This window comes from Callorhinus ursinus, unplaced genomic scaffold (genome assembly GCF_003265705.2).
Source record: "Callorhinus ursinus isolate GAN/ISIS: 27379988/994484 unplaced genomic scaffold, GSC_fseal_2.0 scaffold33, whole genome shotgun sequence".
NCBI lineage: Eukaryota > Metazoa > Chordata > Mammalia > Carnivora > Otariidae > Callorhinus > Callorhinus ursinus.
Genome location: NW_027397095.1, coordinates 9,128,053 through 9,142,210, shown reverse-complemented (window position 1 = coordinate 9,142,210; position 14,158 = coordinate 9,128,053). Strand labels below are relative to the sequence as shown.

Sequence of the window (14,158 nt, the reverse complement as noted above, 5' to 3'; positions counted from 1 at the left end):
ATTCTCTTGAACATTTTTGTATTCTCCAGCAGATTACATGAATCTCTGAGAGCTGGAATTGTGTAATATGCAGGGGTTTCTCACAGTGTTTAAAAGTACATTGTACATAGAAGCTATTTGATAAAAGTTTAATACATATCCAGATGACATGAATAAGTAAAAATTATGTGGCTTAAAGTTTATGTATTTAATTCACCTCATACCATTTACAGATGAAAATCAAGAAAAATAGTAATTTTTATACTAATTCTCACCCCTAACATTTATTTCCCCTAAGTTAACATAGAAAATATAGCTGTAAGAGGAGTGCTAAGTAAGAGTAAGCAAAAAGAAATTCTCATTTCACATTCTCTGGGGTAAGAGTAGTGTATTAACATGTATGTATAAATATACTCATAGCTTACTCTTGAAGTAGGCACATCAACAGCTGCCTGAGGGAATGTGTGCCAGAGGACTTCAAAAATGCCTAAACACATCATAATCCTTATCTGGTCTGGCCCCAGTATTTAAAATTCTCACAGTAATTTCTTATTTCATAGGTAGCCAGATACTTCTGTTAACAGGATGTCAATTTTGTTATATGATTACTGCACTAAGCAGTAGTGGTCATTTACCCTTGACTTAGGTTAGTGTAACAATAAACCAACAAAGGGTTACATTTTGAAGGTGAAGAGATCAGCTAAAGTGTGACAAATGGCACACTTCTCAGGATGTGGCATAGTTTAGAGAATGAAAGATCGGGGAAGATGGAAGCAATAATTAGGAAGCATTTGACTGGAGGTGAAACAATGAAAGGGAGAAGTACAAGTACAAAATTTGGAACCATGAGCTAAGGAATTAGAATTCTAGTTGTGTAATGTCCTAGATCTATGATTTTGGGAGAGTTACTTAATCTCTGAAAATCAGTTTAGTCAATATCAAATGCTATACAAAAACATTGAAAATTATTTCTGTGTACAAGGGCAATAAGTATTAGTTGAGCCTAAAAAACCATTTATTTTACCATTTATCAAATGTTTTAGTTATTCTTATAATATCAATTCAAGATAATGTTAGGCATCAACATTTCCTGGCTAATTTTAATCTCAACTAGGCTAATTGGGCAGCATTTCCAATATGCAGAAACCCATCAACAAGGATCTTTGAGTGCTTAGTATGTACCTCATACAAGGTACTATGAAAAGAATGAGGTATGATTCCTCCATATGAAGAATTTAATATAGAATCCAGGAGGTGGACTTGGTGGACATGGAGAAATAGTTTACAATTATTCATTCAACAAGTTTATTGAATTTTATTATCATATCAAGCACAGTTTAGGCACTAGGATACCAATATGAGAAATTGAAATGCTCTTGAAGTGTAAATTTTATAGAGAAGGCAGACAATAGATTAAAAAATAAATCTATAATGGCCAAGTTGAGATAAGTAGTATGAAGAACAATAGAACAGGGAAAAAGGAATAAAGAGTGACAGGGGAGTGATTTTATATACAAATTTTATATATAAAAATTATCTCTATGTTAAGAAGGGATTTGAGCTGACATCTGAAGAAGTGAGCAAACAAATCACATGAATGTCTAGGGGGAAAGATGTTAGGCAGAGGAAAAACCAGTGCAAACGTCCTGAAGCAGGTGCATGACTGGCATGTTTAAGGGATAACCAGGAAGTCATGTGGCTGGAATGAAATAAAAGGAGAGATAGTAGGACATGAAGTCAGAATGGTAGCAGAGGGGTAAGATCATATAGCCTTATATAGATTATTTTTATAGACCAGGAGCCATCAGGATTCATTGGGTGTTGAACTCATGATCTGACATATATTTTATAACTATCACTTTGGCTGCTGTGAAGAGAATAATGTGATGAATGAACAAGAGTGGAAGCAGAGAGACTAGTTAAGAAGCTATTGCATTAGTCCAGATAAGAGATGATGGTGGGTTGGAGCAGGGTATTTCGTTTATAGTATTGAGTATGAGAAGAGTTCATTTATAAGTATACTAAAATATAGGGCAAAGTTAATCTATTAGACTTCGTGTGGGATGTAAGAGAGAATCAAAGATGACTTCAAAGTTTATAGGGTGGCATCAAATATTTGGATTTATATGTGCTGTTTGTGATGTTTATCAAGCATATGAAAGATATATTTGGATGGCAAATAAGTACATGAAAAGTTGTCTACATCATTAATTATCAGGGAAATGTAAATTATAATCATGAGATTTTACTACCTAACCACTTTAATAGCAAAAATTAAAAACACTGATAAAGTTATAGTAAGGATGTGGAACAATTGGAACACTCATATAATGCTTGTAGGAATGTAAAATGGTACAACTACTTCGGAAAATAGTTTTCCAGTTTCCTGTAAATTTAGCATATATTTATTTTCTGACCCAGCATTACTACTGTTAGGTATTTGCTAAGGTATTGTATTTAAGAGAAATGAAAACATATGTCCACAAAAAGACCTATGTATGAGTATTCATAACAGCATTATTTATAATAACTAAAACGTGAGAACAACCAAACATCCATTAACAGGTAAATGGATAAAAAAATTGTTGTATATCCAGAGAATATAAAATTATTCAGTATTAAAGAGAAATAAATTACTATTTTATGGAACAATCTGGATGAATCTTAAAATTATTATTCGAAGATTGTAAGAGTACATTATTGTGTGATTCCATTTATTTTTTTATTTAAATTTGATTAGCCAACATATAGTACATTATTAATTTCAGATGTAGAGTTCAATAATTCATCAGTTACACATTACACCCAGTGCTCATCACATCATGTGCCCTCCTTAATGTCCATCACCCAATTACCCTGTCCCGACACCCACACCCTCTCCATTAACCCTCAGGTTATTTCCTATATTTAAGAGTTTCTCATGGTTTTTCTCCCTCTCTGATATCTTCCCATTCAGTTTTACCTCCCTTCCCCTCTGATCTTCTGCACTGTTTCTTATGTTCCACATATGAATGAAACTATATGATAATTGTCTTTCTCTGATATACTTATTTTGCTCAGCATAATACCCTCCAATTCCATCCATGCCAATGTAAATGGTAAGTATTCATCCTTTCTGATGGATGAGTAATATTCCATTGCATCCACATCTTTATCCATTCATCTGTCGTTGGACATCTGGACTCTTTACATAGTTTGGCTATTGTGGACATTGCTGCTATAAACATTGAGTGCAGGTGCCCCTTCGGATCAATATATTTGTGTCTTTGGGGTAAATACCTAGTAGTGCAATTGCTGGGTCGTAGGGTAGCTCTATTTTTAACGTCTTGAGGAACCTCCATACTGTTTTCCAGAGTGGCTGTACCAGTTGACATTCCCACCAGCAGTGTAAGAGTGTTCCCCTTTCTCCACATCCTCACCAACATTTATTTGCTGACTTGTTAATTTTAACCATTTTGACTGATGTGAGATGGTATCTCATTGTGGTTTTTATTTGTATTTCCCTGATGCTAAGTGATGTTGAGCCTTTTCTCATGTGTCTGTTGGCCATCTGGATGTCTTCTTTGGAGAAATGTCTGTTCATGTCTTCTGCCCATTTCTTCACTAGATTTTTTTGTTTTTTGGGTGTTGAGTTTGATAAGTTCTTTATAGAGCTTGGATATCAGCCCTTTATCTGATATGTCATTTGCCAATATCTTCTCCCATTCCATAGGTTGCCTTTTAGTTTTGTTGACTGTTTCCTTTGTTGTGAAAAAGATTTTTATCATGATGAAGTCCCAATAGTTCATTTTTGCTTTTATTTCCCTTGCCTTTGGAGACGTGTCTAGTAAGAAGTTGCTATAGCCAAGGTCAAAGAGGTAGCAACCTGTGTTCTCCTCTAGATTTTGATGGATTCCTGTCTTACATTTAGGCCTTTCATCCATTTTGAATTTATCTTTGTGTATGGTGTAATAAAATAGTCCAGTTTCATTCTTTTGCATGTGGCTGTCCAATTTTCCCACCACCATTTGTTGAAGAGACTGTCTTTTTTCCCCTGGATACTCGTTCCTGCTTTGTCGAAGATTAGTTGACCATAGAGTTGAAGGTCCTTTTCTGGATTCTCAATTCTTTTACGTTGATCTATGTTTTTGTTTTTGTGCCAGTACCATACTGTCTTGATGATCACAGCCTTATATTAAAACCTTTTATTATAGCTTGAAGTCCGAAATTGTGATGCCAGCAGCTTTGGTTTTCTTTTTCAACATTCCTCTGGCTCTTCAGGGTCTTTTTGGTTCGACACAAATTTTAAGATTATTTGTTCCAGCTCTGTGAAAAATATCAATGGTATTTTGATAGGAATTGCATTAAATGTGTAGATTGCTCTGGGTAGCAGAGACATTGTAACAATATTTTTTCTTCCAATCCATGAGCATGGAAAGTTTTCCCATTTCTTTGTGTGCTCTTCAATTTCTTTCAGAAGTGTTTTATGGCTTTCAGAGTACAGATCTTTTATATCTTTGGTTAGATTTATTCCTAGGTATCTTATGGTTTTTGGTGCAGTGGTAAATGGGATTGATTCCTTAATTTTTCTTTCTTCTGTCTCATTGTTAGTGTATAGAAATACAACTCATTTCTGTGACTTGATTTTATATCCTGCCATGTTGCTGAATTCCTGTATGAGTTCTACCAATTTTGGGTTGGAGTCTTTTGGGTTTTCCACATAAAGCATCATGTCATCTGTGTAAAGGTTTGACTTCTTCTTTGCCAAGTTGAATGCCTTTTCTTTCTTTTTGTTGTCTGCTTGCTGAGGCTAGGACTTCTAGTACTATGTTGAGCAACAGTGGTGAGAGTGGGCATCCCTGTCATGTTCCTGACCTTAGCAGAAAAGCTCTCAGTTTTTCCTGTTGAGAATATTTGCTGGGATGCCTGGGTGGCTCAGTCAGTTATGCGTCTGCTTTTGGCTCAGGTCATGATCTCAGGGTTCTGGGATCAAGTCCAGCATTGGGCTCCTTGCTCAGCAGGGAGCCTGCTTCTCTCTCTGCCTGCTGCTCCCCCTTCTTTACTCTCTCTCTCTGACAAATAACATCTTTAAAAAGAGAGAGAGAATATTTTCTGTGGGCTTTTCATATATGATATTGAGGTATGTTCCTTATGTCCATACACTGTGGAGAGTTTTAATCAAAAAAGAATGCTGTATTTTGTCAAATGCTTTTTCTGGATCAATTGAGAGGATCATATGGCTCTTTTCCTTTATTTTATTAATGTGATGTATCACGTTGATGGATTTGTGAATGTGAACCATCTTTGAAGCCCAGGAATAAATCCCACTTGTTTATGATGAATAATCCTTCCAATGTACTGTTGGATCTTATTAGCTAGCATCTAAGTGAGAATTTTGGCATCCATGTTCATCACGTATATTGGTCTGTAATTCTCCTTTTTGGTGGGGTCTTTATCTGGTTTTGGGATCAAGGTAATGTTGGCCTCATAGACTGGTTTGAAAGTTTTCCTTCCATTTCTATTTTTTGGAACAGTTTCAGAAGAACAGGTATTAATTCTTCTTTAAATGTTTGGTAGAATTCCCCTGTGAAGCCATCTGGCCCTGGACTCTTGTTTATTGGGAGATTTTTGATTACTGATTCAATTTTTTTTTTTTCTGGTTATGGGTCTGTTCAAGTTTTCTATTCTTGTTTCAGTTTTGGTAGTTTATATGTCTCTAGGAATGCATCCATTTCTTCCAGATTGCCTAATTTGTTGGCATATAGTTGCTCATATGTTCTTATAATTGTTTGTGTTTCCTTGGTGCTGGTTGTGATCTCTCCTCTTTCATTCATGATTTTATTTATTTGGGTCCTATCACTTTTTGATAAGTCTGGCTAGGGGTTCATTGATCTTGTTAATTCTTTCAAAGAACCAGCTTCTAGTTTCATCTGTTCTACTGTTCTTTTGGTTTCTATTTCATTGATTTCTGCTCTGATCTTTATTATTTCTTTTCTCCTGCTGGGTTTAGGCTTTATTTGCTGATGTTTCTCCAGCTTCTTTAGGTGCAAGGTTAGTTTGTGTATTGGAGACCTTTCTAATTTTTTTGGGAAAGGCCTATATTGCTATGTACTTCCCTTTTAGGACCACCTCTGCTGCATCCCAAAGATTTTGAACAGTTGTGTTTTCATTTTCATTTGTTTCCATGAATTTTTTAGATTCTTCTTTAATTTCTTGGTTCACCCATTCATTCTTTAGTAGGATGCTCCCTAACCTCCAAGGATTTGAGTTCCTTCCAAATTTTCTTTTGTGGTTGAGTTCAAGTTTCAAAACACTGTGGTCTGAAAATATGCAGGGAATAATCCCAATATTTTGTTACTGGTTGAGACCTGATTCCTGACCCAGTATGTGATCTATTCTGGAGAATGTTCCATGTGCACTTGAGAAGAATGTGTATTCTGTTGCTTTAGGATGGAATGCTCTCTCTATATCTATGTGAAGTCCATCTGGTCTGGAGTGTCTTTCAAAGCCCTTGTTTCCTTGTTGATCTTATGCTTAAATGATTGTCCATTGCTGTGAGTGGGGTTTTAAAGTTCCCTACTATTATTGTAGTATTATCAATGTGTTTCTTTAATTTGGTTATTAATTGGTTTGTGTATTTGGCTGCTCCTAGGGTTAGGAGCATATTTATAATTGTTAGACCTTGTTGGATACACTCTTTAAATATGACATAGTGTCCCTCTTTAACCCTTACTATAGTCTTTGGTTTAAAATCTGATTTGTCTGATGTAAGAATTGCTACCCAAGCTTTCTTTTGATGTCCATTAGCATGATAAATGGTTCTCTACCTCCCTCCAGTTTCAATCTGGAGGTTTCCTTGGGTCTACAATGAGTCTCTGTAGACAGCATATAGATGGGTCTTGCTTTTTTAAAAAATATTTTATTTAAGAGAGAGAGAGCACAAGCAGGGGGAGCAGCAGGCAGAGGGAGAGGGAGAAGCAGGCTACCTGCTGAGCAGAGAGCCCAACGTGGGGCTTGATCCTAGGACCCTGGGATCATGACCTAAGTGAAAGGCAGATGCTTAACTGACTGAACAATCCAGGCACCACCAGTCTTGCTTTTTTATCCAATCTGATACCCTGTGTCTTTGATTGGAACATTTAGCCCATTTACATTCAGAGTAACTATTGAAAGATATGAATTTAGTGCCATTGTATTACCTGTAAAGTCCCTGTTTCTATAGATGGTCTCTCTCTCTCTCTCTCTCTCTCTCTCTTTTTCTTTCATGTCTATGGTATTTTTGGGCTCTGTTCGCTTACAGGATCCCCTTCAATATTTCTTCTTGCAGGGTTGGTTTAGTGATCACAAATTCTTTAATTTCTGTTTGTCCTGGAAGCTCTTTATCTCTCTTGCCATTCTGAATGACAGCCTTGCTAGATAAAGTACTAAATTGAGAGGATCATATGGTTCTTGTCTTTCCTTTTATTAATATGATGTGTCACATTGATTGATTTGTGAATGTTGTACCACAATTGCAGACTGGGGATAATCCCACTTGGTTGTGGGAATAACTCTTTTAATGTACTGCTGGATCCTATTGGCTAGTTTCTTGGTGAGTAATTTGACATCCATGTTCATCAGGCAAATTGGGTCTGTTATTCTCCTCTTTGATGGGGTGTCTGGTTTTGGGGTCAAGGTAATGCTGGCCTCGTAGAACGAGTTTGGAAGTTTTCCTTCCATTTCTATTTTTTGAAACACCTTTAGTAGAAAAATATTATTTCTTCCTTAAATATTTGGTAGAATACCCTCTGGGAAGCCATTTGGCCCCTGGACTCCTGTTTTTTGGGAGATTTTTGATTACTGCATCAATTTCCTGTTGGTTATGGATCTGTTCAGGTTTTCTGTTTTTTCCTGTTTCAGTAGTTTATAAGTTTCCAGAAATGCATCCATTTCTTCCAGATTGCCTAATGTTGTCATATAGTTGCTCATAATATGTTCTTAAAATTGTATTTCCTTGGTATTGGTTGTGATTGCTCCCCTTTCGTTCATAATTTTATTAACTTGGTTCCTTTTTTTTTCTTTTTGACAAGTCTGGTTAGGGGTTTATTGATCTTATTAATTTTTTCAAAGAATCAGCTCCTAGTTTTGTTGATATGTTCTGCTATTCTTTTGGTTTCTATTTCATTGATTTCTGCTCTAATTTTTATTAATTCTCTTCTTCTGCTGGGTTTAGGCTTTATTTTCTGTTATTTCTCCAACTCTTTTAGGTGTAAGGTTAGCTTGTGTATTTGAAACCTTTCTTGTTTCTTGAGAAAGGCTTGTATTGCTATATACTTCCCTCTTAGGACTTCCTTTGCAACATCTGAAAGGTTTTGAACAGTTGTATTTTCATTTGTTTCCATGAATTTTAAAAATTCTTCTTTAATTTCCTTGTTGATTCATTCATTCTTTAGTAGGATGCTCTTTAACTTCCATATATGAGTTCTTTCCAAATTTCCTCTTGTGACTGAGTTCAATTTTGAAAGCATTGTGGTCTGAAAATATGCAGGGAATGATTCCCATCTTTTGGTACCAGTTGAAACCTGATTTTTGACCCAATATGTGATCTACTCTGGAGAATGTTCCATGTGCACTTGAGAAGAATGTGTATTCTGTTGTTTTAGGATGGAATGCTCTGAATGTATCTCTGAAGTCACTCTGGTCCAGTGTGTCATTCAAAGCCCTTGTTTCCTTGTTGATCTTCTACTTACATGATCTGTCCATTGCAGTAGTGGAGTGTTAAAGTCCCTTACGATTATTGTGTTATTATCAATGAATTTCTTTACTTTTGTTATTAATTGGTTTATATAATTGGCTGCTCCCAAGTTAGGGGCATAAATATTTACAATTATTTGATCTTGTTGGATAGACCCTTTAATTATGATATAAAGTCCTTCCTCATCCCTTATTACAGTCTCTGATTTAAAATCTAATTTTTCTGATACAAGGATTGCTACCCCAGCTTTCTTTGATGTCCATTAGCATGATAAATGTTTCTCCACCCCCTCACTTTCAATCTGGAGGTGTATTTGGGTCTAAAATGAGTCTCTTGCCAACATACTGTTGGGACTTGTTTTTTTTATCCAGTCTGATACATTGAGTCTTTTGATTGGAGCATTTAGCCCATTTACATTTAGAGTAACTATTGAAAGATATGAATTTAGTGCCATTGTATTACCTGTAAAGTCAGTGTTTTTGTATATTGTCTCTGTTCCTTTCTGGTCTATGTTACTTTGGGACTCTCTCTTCGCTTAAAGGATCCCCCTTCAATATTTCTTTCAGGGCTAGTTTAGTGATCACAAATTCTTTCAGTTTCTGTTTGTCCTGGAAGCTTTTTACTTCTCCTTCTATTTTCTATTTTGAATGACAGCCTTACTGGAAAAGTATTTTTGGCTGTATATTTTTCTCATTTAGCATCCTGAATATATCATGCCAACCCTTTCTGGCCTACCAGGTTTCTGTGGATAGGTCTGCTGCCAGTGTAATGTTCCTACCCTTGTGGGTTAAGAAGTTCTTGTCTCGAGCTGCTTCCAGGATTTTCTCTTTATCTCTGAAATTTGCAAGCTTCACTATTACATGGTGTGGTGGGGTGTTTGTCTATTTTTATTGATTTTGGGGGGGTTCTCTCTACCTCCTGGACTTGAATGCCTGTTTCCTTCCCCACATTAAGGAAGTTCTCAGCTATGATTTGCTCAAATATACCTTTTGTCCCTCTCTCTTTCTTCTTCTTCTGGGACCCAAATAATTTTAATAATTTTCATTTTCTGGTATTGCTGATTTCTTGAAGCCTCCCCTCATGGTCCATTAGTTGTGTTTCTCTTTTCCTCAGCTTCCTTCCTTTCCATCATCTTGTCTTCTATGTCACTGACTCTCTCTTTTGCCTCATTCTAGCTGTTAGGGCATCCATTTTAGACTGCATCGCAGTTAAAGCATTTTTAATTTAGGACTGATTAGATTTTATTTCTGCACTAAGAGATTCTCTAATGTCTTTTATGCCTTTTTCAAGCTCAGCTAGTAACATTATAATCATCCTGAATTCTACCTCTGACATTTTACTTATATCTATATCGATAGATCTGTGGCAGAGAGCTTTACCTCTGGTTCTTTCTTTTGTTGTGAATTCCTCCATCTAATCATTTTTCCCAGAGAAGAATGGATGAACAAGAAAACAAAATAAAAAAATCAACCAAACTCAAGGGAAATACACAGTAGAGAAATCCAAAGATGTCAGAAACCAAAAAAGAAAAGAAAAAAAAGGGAAAAAGAGAGAATACAATCTCACAGGTGGACAAAACAGGGTGATCCACTTGGTCCCTGGTGTATTTTGGTGTGTTTGTTAGAATACACTAAATCCCAAAATTGTAAAGAATTTAAAAAGTGAAAGGAAGCCAAAATGAAGTGTGTGTGTGCGTATAAAATGTAAATGTAAAAATTAAAATTAAAAAAGATATAAAAACAAAGAGTTGATAAAATAAGAGACTAGTTGAAAAGGAAAAAGTGAAAAAAATTTTTAAACTGAAGGACTAAAGACTCATGTGAAAAAATCTCTAATTCTATATACTATTTTCCCCTAGTGCAGGAGTTTTTCAGTTCTGAGTGATCTATAAAACCTAGTATTTGCCTGAGGATCCTGCTTGTCTTCTTGGGTAGGGGCCTGTTGCACTGATTCTCCAGTGTCTTTGCCTGGGCAGAGTTGCACCAACCCTTGCCAGGGGGCCGGGCTCAGCATAAGCTGCTTCAGGTTGCTATGTGGCTTTTGTTTCCTGAAGGCTTTTCATACGACTTTAGAAGATGGAAAAAAAATGTAAAAAATAGTGGTGCCCCGATCTCCAACCCCAGAGCTGAACAATCATGGCCCCCACTCTTTAGTGCACCCTCAGGGAAAGGCAGTCAATCCCTTTCACGTGCACCAAACTCTGAAGACTCTTGCAGTGCACACCTGCACCAATTCTCCCAGGGGAAGGAGCCAGATCTCACAGTGGTTGTCTCTTGCTGGGCCCCTGCTTGGAGAGCAGTTGCCTGATTGTGCCATGGTTCATGGTTTATGACAACACCCAGCTGAGAGGCCACTCCAGGGCTCAACTGGATTCCTTGCTCCAATGTTTGGAAACTCTGCTGTGCTCAGGCATCCCCATTCGTTCTGTGACCATGGGGATCCTGAGACCACACTGTCCCACCTAGGTTTCTGCCCCACTTTACCACCTGACCACCTTTCAGGCAGGGACATCCCTCACAGGAGCAGACTTCTAAGAGTTCCTATTTTGCTATCCACTGTTATATCATTTTCTGGTAGCTGGCATACAGAGACTTCATTCTCCTGTGGTTTATCTTCCGATATATCCCCTTAGATTCACATCTCCGCACCTCCTGCCTTGCAAAAAGTGGTCGCTTTTCTATTTGTAGAATTGCAGCAATTCTTTTCTTAGATCTCAGTTTGAATTCACAGGTGTTCAGAATGATTTGGTAAATATCTAGCTGCATTCAAGGGACTAGATGAAATGTGGGTCCCCTACTCTCTTGCCATCTTCATTCCCTCCATATGATCCCATTTGTATGAAACCCTAAAATAAGCAATACTAATCTATGATGATAGAAAGCAGATCAGTGTTTCACCATCCTACTTTATTTGGTCCTGAGATATTTCCTGCAATACAGGAATTTCAGGACTAAACCCAGAATAGTTCCTGGAAAACCAGAACAGGTGGTCAATGTGCAAGGCTGGGGACAAGGATTGACTGGGAAAGAGCCCAAAGGAACTTTTTGGGGGTGAAGGAAATGTTCTATATTTGGATTATAGTAGTGGTTTCAAGGGTATATTCATTTGTTAAAGCTCATCAAAATATATACTTAATTGTGAACATTTTTATTGGATATAAAGTCTATACCAGTGGAGTTTATTAAAAAGTAAAAGATAGGGTCTTCCACCCACATCAGCCAGAGCCTGTTTGCGACTTACCAGAGTCTGCAAGTTCTCTGCTCTGAGCCGGTCCACACTGCCCCGATCCCAGCTTTCTATCCTTTGAAAACACTAAGAATAATGTCCCTGCATCAGTTTTTACTAGAACCAATCACCTGTCATGCCTGGAACAGGGATCGTACCCAGATTGCTCTTAGCCCCAATTATCATGAAGTCCACATCTATAAGAAGAACGGGAGCCAGTGGGTGAAAGCTCATGAACTCAAGGAGCGCAACGGACACATTACAGGTATCGACTGGGCTCCCAAGAGTGACTGCATCGTCACTTGTGGGGCAGAGCGCAATGCCTATGTCTGGAGTCAGAAAGATGGTGTCTGGAAGCCAACCCTGGTGATCCTGAGAATTAATCATGCAGCGACTTTTGTCAAGTGGTCCCCGCTAGAGAACAAATTTGCTGTGGGAAGTGGAGCACAACTCATTTCTGTTTGTTACTTTGAGTCTGAAAATGACTGGTGGGTAAGCAAGCACATTAAAAAGCCAATTCGATCCACGGTCCTCAGCTTGGATTGGCATCCCAACAATGTTTTGCTGGCAGCAGGATCATGTGATTTCCAAATGCACAGTGTTTTCTGCCTACATTAAAGAAGTGGATGAAAAGTCAGCCAGTACGCCCTGGGGCAGCAAGATGCCTTTTGGTCAGCTGATGTCAGAGTTCGGTGGCAGCGGCACTGGTGGCTGGGTACATGGGGTCAGCTTCTCTGCCAGTGGGAGCCGCCTGACCTGGGTCAGCCATGACAGCACCGTATCCGTTGCTGATGCCTCAAAAAGTGTGCAGGTCTCAACTCTGAAAACAGAGTTCCTGCCCCTCCTGAGTGTGTCGTTTGTCTCAGAGAATAGCGTTGTAGCCGCGGGCCATGACTGCTGCCCAATGCTCTTCAACTACGATGACCGTGGCTGCTTGACCTTCATCTCCAAACTAGACATTCCCAAACAGAGCATCCAGCGCAACATGTCTGCCATGGAGCGCTTCCGCAACATGGACAAGAGGGCCACGACTGAGGACAGCAACACAGCCTTGGAGACGCTGCACCAGAATAGCATCACTCAGGTATCTATTTATGAGGTGGACAAGCAAGATTGTCACAAAATTTGCACTACTGGCATCGATGGAGCCATGACAATTTGGGATTTCAAGACCTTAGAGTCTTCCCATCCAGGGCCTCCAGAAAATGTGAAGCTGAGTGAGCCTCCCAGATCCAGCATGACAAATGGACAGACTGACAGACTGACAAATGCGCTGACGCAGCCCCGCTGTGTGCATGGTGGTGAGGAGAGCCAGCCGCAAGGAGACACTGAAGCCAAGTTTCGCGCAAATATCGTTTGTGTGTTTTTGTTTGAATATAACTGGTGACAATGTTGTTTTTTTAAAAGCAGCCATGATTTGGGTTTTTCTGTTTTTTGTTTTTGCTATTTCATTCCATTCTTGACCAAAGCTTCTCTTTAAGTAGTTTTTTATGGAAAATTGTCACACTAACTTAAAGGAAAGGGTGGGAGACATGTCCATTGTCTGCTAAACAAATAAAAATACTGAATGTGTTAAAAAAAGTAAAAGATAAACATTTAGTGGTAAGTTATATAAAATATAACTTTTTAAAAAAACATATGCACTGATATCTTCATTGTTTTTTGTCTCAAAAGAAGTGGTTAAATAAATTCTAGTGTAAGAGAATGTTCCTGAAGTGACTCTGATGCTGAATACTTATAAAAATCACAAGAATTCTGTCAAGTTAAACCTCTGAATGATTCTTGGGGGTTCCATATACACTTATTTTGACCAAAGACCAATAATACATTTATCACATTGATGATAAGACCATATCTGATACTAAATTTTTGATTTGTCTGGATAAGTTCAAAATTGTTTATAGAGTATAAAAGATGATAACCAAACACGAAATATTTCTCAGATATGATCACATTATATTTCTAGATATATTTCAAGCTCTGGAAAGGTAAATTCAGACCACAAGGGAAACCAATATTATCAGGAACATTTTTTTCTGTGCATTTTAAAGTAATGTAAGTATTACCAGCTATAATCCTGGATAACTCATGGTGAATAATGGGGGCAAATGTAAATGACAATTGTCCACTGAAGTTAGATTTTTAAATTTTTTTTTTACAAAATAACCATAGTAGTAGGAGGGGGCAAAGATGGCAGAGGAGTAGGGGACCCTATTTCAACCAGTCCCCTGAATTGAGCTG

General features: G+C 37.7%; 1 pseudogene; it reads left to right on the top strand.

The window, feature by feature from the left end:
- The first annotated feature begins 11,930 nt into the window (after positions 1–11,930).
- On the top strand, positions 11,931–13,484 carry LOC112809371 (actin-related protein 2/3 complex subunit 1A pseudogene; annotated as a pseudogene).
- The last annotated feature ends 674 nt before the right edge of the window (positions 13,485–14,158 follow it).